We start from the raw sequence: 11079 nt of genomic DNA, 5'->3' as shown, positions 1-11079 counted from the left end.
TGCTCATCCACCGGCATACCGGAGCACATTCACTTCCAGCGGCGTCCACCTCGCCGGATCTGCTTCTGCGGACGCATCTACCCATCCCACCTCCCCTAGAACAAGTAGACTGCTCATCCACCACTGTACCACAACCATTCAGTCCCGCCTTGTCCACGACACCGGATCTGCTTCGCCGGTACTCTCGTCAACCGCAGAACATCTGCAGCGGCTCCTTCGTACTCCCCACCGGAGACGCTTTGTCCACACCCCCGGAGCAGCCCCACCGACGCCCCCGTCGACGGCCTCTGATCCTCTTCGCCGACACCTTCCTCAACCCTACCGGAGCCGCTTCGCCGACACCATCCTCAACCCTACCAGAGTAGCTTCTCCTATACCATTCTCAACCCTACCAGTGCCGCTTTGCCAACACACAAGTCCACGGCCTTAGATCCGCTTCATCGTACCCTCGTTCAACCTACCGGAGCAGCTTTTGACGCCTCGTCCATGGCTGCAGATCCGCATCGTCGACACCATCTTGAACCCAACCATCGGAGCAGCTTCACCGACGCCCTCGTCCACGGCCTCAGATCTGCTTCGCCCACACCATAGTCCACCCTACCGGAGCCTCTCCACAAACACCCTACTCGACGGTTCTAGATCTCCTTACCAGACCCCGACAGCCAGCGCAGTGTCATCACCCTTGACGTTTCTAACCTGATTCCCACCGTCTGGCAAGATGCCAAGCACCCGCCACGGCCTAGGTACTTGTCACCTTTAAACCCGTCCAGCATCACCTGCTTGATGTACTTCAAATATACTAACAGGTCGCTGTTACATGTTATGTAGCAACTACAAGGATGATGTTTCTTCTAGATCTAACAGCTTGGCCAACCAAGATCCTGGACTGAGACATTGCTATGATCTTGTAAGTGCGTCTCTCTCTCTTGTATTGTTGTGTGCCTGCCAGCGTGCTTTGCTAGGATTTTTGACCAGTAATCCCTTTGTGCAGACAATGATTTCCACTACTATCTACTAAATTAGATATGTAGATGTCATACATGATACTCCCTCCGTTCCTAAATATAAGTGTTTCTAGAGATTCCACTATAGGCTACATACAGAGCAAAATGAGTATATCTACACTTGAAAATGCATCTATATACATCTGTATGTGGTCCATACTGGAATCTCTACAAAGACATATATTTAGGAACAGAGGTAGTACATTACACAAAATCGTAGGTGGCATGTAGGAATTCCAGTGCACTACATTAGGCTCCCTTAGAGTGTCTGCTAGTCCAGCATACAAAGTCATGGCTAGTTTATGATACGCACACAGTTGTTAATTGGTGCTTTAAATACGCGCAAGGGATATGCAATGTATTATCATGTAGAGATATCTAAAATTAGCCGTGTCAACTTGCAGATAGGGTTACGCAATGAATAAGTACAAGATGTATGTGGCAATTTCATGGAACATCGCAAAAAGGAGAGGCCGCGGTGAGCCTATGAAGTGTGCTATGGTAGGTCACTCCGGCCCAGTTCTTTTGCAGGATTCTCCCAGAATCTGCCCCTTTCTAGCTTCTCCTATAATCTTTGACCCCCTTTTGTTTTACAATCCTACCTAATTAGACCCTAACTAGATAGGATTTTAAAACAAATGGGGCTCAAAGATTCTGGGAGAATCTGGATAGGGGTCAGATTCTGGGAGAATCTGGCAAAAGAACTGGGCCTCCATTGCAATCATCGTGACATGTTATTTGTATGTCCGTTCTATTGGCCAAGTTTCTTAGGGATAGTTATTGAGTTATCCTAAGAAAATAAGCACCTTTGAATATAAGCTCCAGATAATAAGCCAACTAGTTCTTTTCATTGCCTGCCTTTTTAGCTTATCTGTGGTATGATCAGTGAAAAATCTAGATTGCATTATATTTTGTCATTTTGCTGCCCATGTGAAAATTAATTTGACTTGCAAACGTCACAAATTGAACCCAGTGCAGTAATTAATATGATAGGAAAACAAACCATCAATATTTGTTCAAAATGCAAATACAAAGATACCATCTACTTGGCACAATCTACTTTAGTCAATGTCTTCCATAGAGATCTCATTGCCTAATTTAAATGAAGAACGCATGACCTAAATTTAAATGGAGAACAATTATTTATCGAAATTCGATGGTCCAAGTGGCTGGTTATTATCATATAGCAGCACCACCTGAAAGCATCATATAGCAGCAGCAGCTCATAGCAACTCATCATACAGCAGTAGCAGCGTGCAATTCATCATATACCAGCAGTAGCTCATAGCAATTCATCATATAGCAGCAGCATGAGCAGCTCATAGCAATTCATCATATAGCAGCAGCAGGAGCATCTCATAATAATTCATCATATAGCTGCAGTAGGAGCAGCTTATAGCAACTCATCATATAGCAGCAGCTCATAGCAATTCATCATATAGCAACAACAACTCATAACAATTCATCATATAGCAGCAGCAGGAGCAGCTCATAGCAATGCATCATATAGCAGCAGGAGAAGCAACTAATAGCAATTCATCGTATAGCGGATCAGAATGAAATTTTGGCAAAAAATCAGAGGAGATCCTCACCTTGTTGGATGATCTCATCCTTCAATAGCACCTCAAGGCCACAGCCTGGGAGGAGGGGAGGGGGAACGAGGTGCCTTCTGCCGTAGTGGGGCATCGGCCGTAGTTGTGCGGCGCCCGCCGGAGTAGTGCGTTGGACGGACCATAGCGGAGCAGCTGCTGGAGACCATGAGAATGAGGGGCGGCGCCAGAGGGAGGAGTAGCCAGGGAGATTTGGCCCTACCCGCCAGCCATGTAGCCTAGCTGGACAGAGCATCGTCGAGGACCAGGCCAGATGGGACTAGTGGTGGCGGCTCGCTGGAGGAACCCTAGCGCTGCAGGTAGGGGATCGAGGTAGAGGGGAGGGGGAGAGGAGATGCAAGTGGGCAGGGCAATGAACGCTTGCGTGTTTGTTTTTACTTGAGGGTCAGGTGTGACACGGGTGTGTGCAGTGGCATTTTGAGTGTAATATAGGTAGACAACAGAGTCATTTCACTATTCCCCTTCCCTTCAATTTTTAGTGAGGTTCTACCCGAAACACCCCCTCCAAAGCGAAATAAGTTAAGCCCAAGCCCATAACTCAAAAATGACTTATTTGCATCTATTATGGCTTATTTTGACAATAAGCTCTGAAAAGGCGGAATAGAATTGGCCCTTAACCTGCAATTCAATTGTGCGTGCAATGATGAATCACTCCTGCCTGCTATAGTGTACATTTAGGCATCATCATACATGGCATAACCTAATACATGTGCATTTCATTATAGAATCTGAAATATGCAATGTTTATGTTAGTTCATACGTTGCACATGATGTTTAAATGCCCCTTAAATCTGGTCAGTCAAGTGATGGTCTTTAAGCCTCCTTCTATGCTTCTTTTCTTGATATGTCAGATTTTCTCACACATCTGTTCAATTGCTTGTTTGTATCAGCCATCCATACTAGGACTATTTTGCTTTGATTACTTGTTGTTCTTGACCTAACAGAGCTTTGCAACGATTTAAACACTAAGGGCTGCTGTAGTGGGGGCTTGTCTAACTCATAGGTGACATAAAGGTTTGGCTGTACACTAAAGTAGGCTCTCCGAGATTACCTGGAGATCCAGTTTGAAGGTATGCCTAGTTTTTACATAGTGCACACATAGTAAATGCTCATTTCATTGTGTGCAAGAGATGTGGCATGTTTCATTATGTGGTGTTGTTTTGTTATAATATCATCCTTTTGTGTTGTTCACAGACTGTAAAGTATGCATATTTATCTTCCAAGGAGACCAATAACTAGTTTGTGTCACCTTGCAGAGGGGGTGCAATGAAGATAAGATTGAGGATTTCCAAGTACAAAGATGTTAGGAAGGAGCCTTGCAAGAGAAGGAGGAGGAGAGCTGAGCCTGTTCAACCAGTTAAGGTAAGTCGCTGTATTAAAATTACCAGGACATCCTATTTGTCTAACATTTTGCTTGTGTAGGGTTCTTCATCTGTAACCCGGTCATTGGGCCATTGATTAAAACCCCCTCCACTCACTACTATATGATGTTCTAACTTTTTTTGTAAATCAGATGTATGTAAACACATTTTAATGTGCCTCTTCACTCATTACAGATGTAGTCTACTTTTAAATATCTAAAACATCTTATAGTAGTGAACAGTGTGAAACTACTTCCTACCATGGTAGAGTTGTCGATGTCATAAATGTCATAACCAAACACATATTCACACCATTAGCCTCCCTATCATTACTAGGATATTGATAACATACTAGTCGAGATACTTCATAGGGGGCAAACAATATTACATTACTTGTTCCTTTATATAGTAAATGTAGCTAGGCCATGGATGTTATTGAGGCGTGCATGTATGCATGCTGCCAACTCAACAATTCAATTGCTTGTTTGTTTCAGGCATAGTTAAATTGCTCTTTTCAATTGCTTTATTTGTCATCAGTTAATGAGATGCCCAAACAATGATGCCTGATGTTGGGTACTTGTATAACTATTAGTTGACATAATTAAAGGCCTTACCATTTAATTACTCTGGCGAAGTGTGCCTGAAGCTTTGAAGTCTATTAACCAACTATTACTGCATGGGGCTCACAATCTAGTTTATACTAGGCGATTGCATAGTTTTGCTTGCTGTAGTAGGTTTGTATAAATCCCTCTGGTGATCATTATGCTCCCTAAGACTTCAATTGAGCTACAGAATGGCAAACTGCTTGCTTACTCATACGCAACATGCTGTCTAAATTTGTAAGCTGTATGTGTTTTGGATTTGGCCCCAACATCATGCTCCTCTGGTGAGCTAAGAGAGATTTCTGTATGCGGGCTGCACAGACTACCATTTTTATAATTTTTAAAATATCACCTGCTTATGCTTCATGACGTGTAACATTATTGTTAGTCTTGTTTTGCCATGTACAAAATAGTCTGTCTTGCTCGCTTCACTGTTGTAACTATATTTTTGCCCTAGTCATGTGTACTTACAGAAACATTTCAGAATGAAGTGACATCAACACAAAGATCTGTGAGCAGTGTGGCATGGTCGTTACCAAATTATTATGGAATGGAATTGGAATGTGCTGATGTTCTCGAGCATCAACTAGAGGTGGCAAGACAACGTATACATGATTCTCAACGTGCAATCAACAAGTTGAGACTGGACTTGCAGGTATTAGATGCAGGAGTCAAAAAAATGAAACGAGACACTGAGGTAACCATGAAGGAATTGGAGATTTTGCAGACTGAAAATTGTGCTATCTGAATCCGGCCAATCCTATTTTCTGAAGAGATTATAGTTCAAATGGTAAGTTATGTTGATGCGTGTCCATGATGTATGAGCTTTATTTGCCCAGTGTATGTAATTTTCTATTTGTGTACGCTTTATTATCACTGTTGCCGAACTATAATGCCCAGTGGGTATAATCGGCTGTAATTTCTTTATTGTATAGTGTAGGATTATTCTACGTTTCTATGCCTTAGTCTCTTTATTGTATAGTGTATGTTTTTTAGAGGCGATAGTATAGAGTAGGATAATTCTTTGAATATGCTATATCGTTGAAACGGGGGCCAACACGCCCAAACATTTCCTGGACACCATCCTAACGAACAAACATGTGTAGTCAAAGCGGGCCTTAATTGGGCTGGTCAAAATAATGTTTAGTGGATCCCAAATGATGTGGCCCACCATAACAACGGCTCTTAGCAGGCCGTTAATAGGCCGAAAGCTCAATAGGGTCGTATAAATGGAAATGGCCCCCGGGCCTCTAGCAGGCCGAAATAAATGTCAATTTTGTCTCGGCCCTTTTACTTTACGGGCTAGTAAGAGGCCGAAAGTGTTTTGGGCCACAGGAGGCCCAATTTGCAAACTAGGCTTTTAACAGGCCGAAAGTCGCGTCGGGCTAAAATTTTGCCCTGCGGAATGTGGGCCGCTAATGGACCCAAAATTAGGTTGCACAATCAAAGGCCCAACTGTTGTGTGGACCGTTAACAGGCCAGAAGACAAAATGGGCCGAGGACAAGCCTAAAGTCACAACGGGCTAGAAGTTGGCCTAACTGCAGAATGGGCCGAGAAAAGGCTGAAAGACGTTCCGGGCGGTTAACGGGCTGGAACTGACGATGGGCTGCTAACAGGCCGAAAGAAGCTCGGGCTGTAATTGGGCCCAAAGACGTAGCGGGCCGTTAACGGGCTGGAACTGACGATGGGCTGGAAATTGTCAAATCTAGAATGGGCCTATGATGGGCCGATTCTGTGTAGCTTGTATGGGCCATGCTTTTGAATGGGCCTGACTCAAGTAGGCCACTGATGGGCCGACCCGCTTATTTTGACAGGCCCGGCCTTTTAACCTGAATGGGCCACTGTTGGGCCGAGACACGTGTCGACGTATAATAGGCGCGTCCCATCCATTCGCTGGATGATAACTGTCCAAACGCTGGGCTGACACGCGGATCTGCCAGCAAATGAGAATTTTACACATGAAAAATCCCCATTGGTCCGGGCTGTTAACGGGTTATCGGATCCAAATCGGAACCCGATAGCTTAACGGCGACCCGTTATGGTCGATGCCACGTGTCAGTTACCCTTGACGAAAGCACTTCTATGACGCGTGATTTATCGTCATGGAAGTGGACACTTTTGTGATGATAATTTTGGTAATGTCATGGAAAACTTCTACGACAGCACATGTATGACTATCTTGATTCTGTCATAAAATCGTCATGGATATACATGCATGATAGAAAACGTGACCTACTGTGACAAACACGTATCATCACGAAAGTGGTTTTTTTGTAGTGCTCCTACCAACCTCCCCCGTAGGGGCATGCGTAGTAGTACTTTACTTCAAGGGCTAATAGACTTTCGCAATAAGTATGTGAGTTCTTTATGACTTATGTGAGTGAAAGTGCAACTAATCCCCGGGTGGTTTTGGTAATTCATAACAACATGTAGCTCATTGAACTAATATCCATTGAAGATAAATATTTCAGGAAGTTCAATGAATGGCATGGCATGGACTAGGGATGTGGACCCCTCAAAATGCTAAGGACATACATTGGCAAAAGCTCAAGACTTTCCATCTTTATTTTAGTGATCCAAGATCACATTGAGTCCATAGGAAAGCCAATACTATTAAAAGGGGATGAAGTGTTGCTTAATGGCTTGCTTGCTCAAATGCTTAGTGACATTGCTCCAAAACTCTCAGCCACTTTCTCCATCCAAATATGTCAAAACCCTAAACTCCAACTCGGCCCCACAGATTCTTTCTATCCGACGCCACCAAGGTCATATGACATAGCCACTGCCAGTAACCCTAACAGTTCGGTCTCACCGATATGGGTCTCAGTCTCACCGAGATGGCCCTGCCAACACTCTGTGACTTGTTGCATTTATTTCGGTCTCACCGAGTTATGCAATCGCTCTCACTGAGTTGGCTTGGCAGATTCTTTGTTGCCTTATTGCTTCACCGCAGTCTCCCCGAGTTGATGCAATCGGTGCCACCGAGATGATGTTTGCCCTAAGCCCTAGCACATCGGTCTCACAGAGTTGTTCCAGTCGGTCCCACTGAGATTCCTAACGTTCACATTTTCGAACATATCGGTGCCACCGAGTTTAACTATTCGGTCCCACCAAGATGATTCAAATGTTTGTGACGGTTGGATTTTGTGTGGAGGCTATATATACCCCTCCACCCCTTCTCCATGTGAGAGAGCCATCAGAACGTGCCTACACTTCCACCATACATTTTCTGAAAGAAAACCACCTACTCATGTGTTGAGATCAAGACATTCCAATCCTACCACAAGAATCTTGATTTCTAGCCTTCTCCAAATTGATTTCCACTCAAATCATCTTTCTACCATAGCCAAATCTGAGAGAGAGAGTTGAGTGTTGGGGAGACTATCATTTGAAGCACAAGAGCAAGGAGTTCATCCTCAACACACCATCTATTACCTTTTGGAGAGTGGTGTCTCCTAGATTGGTAAGGTCTCCCTTGGGAGCCCCTGTTAAGATGTGGAGTTGAACCAAGAAGTTTCTAAGGGCAACGAGATCGCCTACTTCATGAAGATCTACCCAAGTGAGGCAAGTCCTTCGTGGGAGATGGCCATGGTGGCATAGACAAGGTTGCTTCTTCGTGGACCCTTCGTGGGTGGAGCTCATACGTCTCCGTCGTATCTACTTTTCCTAACGCTTTTCCTCTTGTTTTGGACTCTAATTTGCATGATTTGAATGAAACTAAACCGGACTGACGCTGTTTTCAACAGAACTACCATGGTGTTATTTTTGTGCAAAAATAGAAGTTCTCGGATTGGAACGAAAAATTGCAAGGAATTTTTATACAAATAAAGATGATTTCTGGAGCCAAGAACCATCGGAGGGGGGGCACCTGGGTGGGCACAACCCACCAGGGCGCGCCCAGGTGGGTTGTCCCCACCTGGTGACCCTGCAAACTCCAACCCTGATACTATAAAATCACATATTCGGAGGAAAAAATGAGGGAGAAAGAATTATCGCATTTCACGAGACGGAGCCGCCGCCACCTCGTGTTCTTCATCGGGAGGCCAGATCTGGAGTCCTTTTGGGGCTCCGGAGAGGGGGGGGGGGGTCTTCGATCTTCGTCATCACCAACCCTTCTCCATCGCCAATTCCATGATGCTCCCCACTGGGAGTGAGTAATTCCTTCGTAGGCTCGCTGGTCGGTCACGAGTTGGATGAGATTCACCATGTAATCGAGTTAGTTTTGTTAGGGCTTGATCCCTAGTATCCATTATGTTCTGAGCTTGATGTTGCTATGACTTTGCCATGCTTAATGCTTGTCACTTTGGGCCCGGGTGCCATGATTTCAGATCTGAACCATTTATGTTATCACCATTATATCTGTGTTCTAGATCCGATCTTGCAAGTTATAGTCACCTACTACGTGTTATGATCCGGCAACCCCGGAGTGACAATAGTCGGGACACTTTCCGGTGATGACCGTAGTTTGAGGAGTTCATGTATTCACTATGTGTTAATGCTTTGTTCCGGTTCTCTATTAAAAGGAGGCCTTAATATCCCTTAGTTTTCCAATAGAACCCCGTTGCCACGGGAGGGTAGGACAAAAGATGTCATGCAAGTTCTTTCCATAAGCACGTATGACTATTTACGGAACATGCCTACATTATATTTATGAACTGGAGCTAGTGCCGCATCACCCTAGGTTATGACTGTTATATGATGAATATCATCCAACAAATTCACCGATCCAATGCCTACAAATTTTTCTTATATTGTTTCTACTAAGTTACTGCTGCTGCTGTTACTATTACACTTGCTGCAAAATCACTGTTACCGTTACTATTGTTGTTGCTACTACTATCAAAACTATCATACTACTTTGTTGCTGATCACTTTGCTGCAGATAATTAATCTCCAGGTGTGGTTGAGTTGACAACTCAGTTGCTAATACTTGCAAATATTCTTTGACTCCCCTGGTTTCAAATCAATAAATTTGGGCTGAATACTCTACCCTCGAAAACTGTTGCAGTCCCCTATACTTCTGGGTTATCAGGACCTTTTTCTGGCGCCATTGCTGGGGAGCATAGCTATATTTGTGGATTCACTTGGGATTATTATCAAATTATCACTATGTCGAATCTGAAGGACGCTAAGACTAAGATTTTCCCCTCCAAGACGAGGGGAGGTAAGTACTTGCCATCTAGCTCTGCACTTGATTCACCTTCTTTTATAAGTAAGCTTGCAACACCACCACATGCTATTATTCCTGATATGTCGCGAGTTATTGATGATGCTTCTTCTGCTATGAATGATATTTATGATGATGCTAGTACCTTGCTTGATGATAATGTGCCACTAGGCGAATTTCTTGATGAACAACTTGCTAGAACTAAAGCTTTTGAGAATGTTGAAACTGACGTAATTATTGAAACTGATGAAGAGCTTGAAACCGAAAATCTTGAAACACCTATTAATACTAGTTCTCCTAGATATGAATTGCCAAAGGTATCGGAAGGTTATGTTATGGATGAGGAGACAACTAGAGACGTTCTTGCTTGCAAAGATAGAGATGGTCTTAAGAAATTATTATGCAAACTGAAAGAAAAATCTTTGAATGCTAGAATGAAATGTGATCCTAGGTTTGCTACTTCACCTATCTTTGGTTATGATAAGGATTATGAATTCTCTGTCGACCCAGAGTTAATTACTTTGGTTGAATCTGATCCTTTCCATGGTTATGAAACTAAAACAGTTGTGGCACACCTTACTAAGTTGAATGACATAGCCACTCTTTTTGCTCGTGATGAGAAAATTCGCTACTATTACATTCTAAAATTATTTTTGTTCTCATTAAAGGGTGATGCTAAGAATTGGTATAATACTCTTGCTCCTGGTTGTGTGCGTAGTCCCCAGGATATGATATATTACTTCTCTGAAAAATATTTTCCTGCTCATAAGAAACAAGCTGCCTTACAGGAAATATTTAACTTTGTGCAAATTGAAGAAGATTGTCTCCCACAAGCTTGGGGGAGTCTTCTCCAATTACTTAATGCTTTCCCTGATCATCCTCTTAAGAAAAATGAAATACTTGATATCTTCTATAATGGATTAACCGATGCTTCTAGGGATTTCCTAGATAGTTGTGCTGGTTGTGTTTTCAGGGAACGAACTATTGGACAAGCTAAAGAATTACTGAATAACATATTGAAAAATTACGATGATTGGACTCTTCCCAAACCACCACTCAAACCTACTCCTAAGAAGAGGGGTATCTTATATCTCAGTCCTGAAGATATGCAAGCGGCAAAGAAATCTATGAAGGAAAAAGGTATTAAGGCTGAGGATGTAAAATACTTACCTCCTATTGAAGAAATACATGGGCTTGATACACCAGCACCACCTAAGGTGGTAGAGGTAAATTCTTTAATGAAATTCAATGACAATGACAATGACAATCCTCACAATATGCATCCTACTCAATGCCTTTACGAGTTTGAAAATTACATTAGAAAGCAAGATCAC

This window comes from Triticum aestivum, chromosome 7D (assembly GCF_018294505.1).
Source record: "Triticum aestivum cultivar Chinese Spring chromosome 7D, IWGSC CS RefSeq v2.1, whole genome shotgun sequence".
NCBI lineage: Eukaryota > Viridiplantae > Streptophyta > Magnoliopsida > Poales > Poaceae > Triticum > Triticum aestivum.
Note: the sequence above shows the minus strand (reverse complement) of the source record.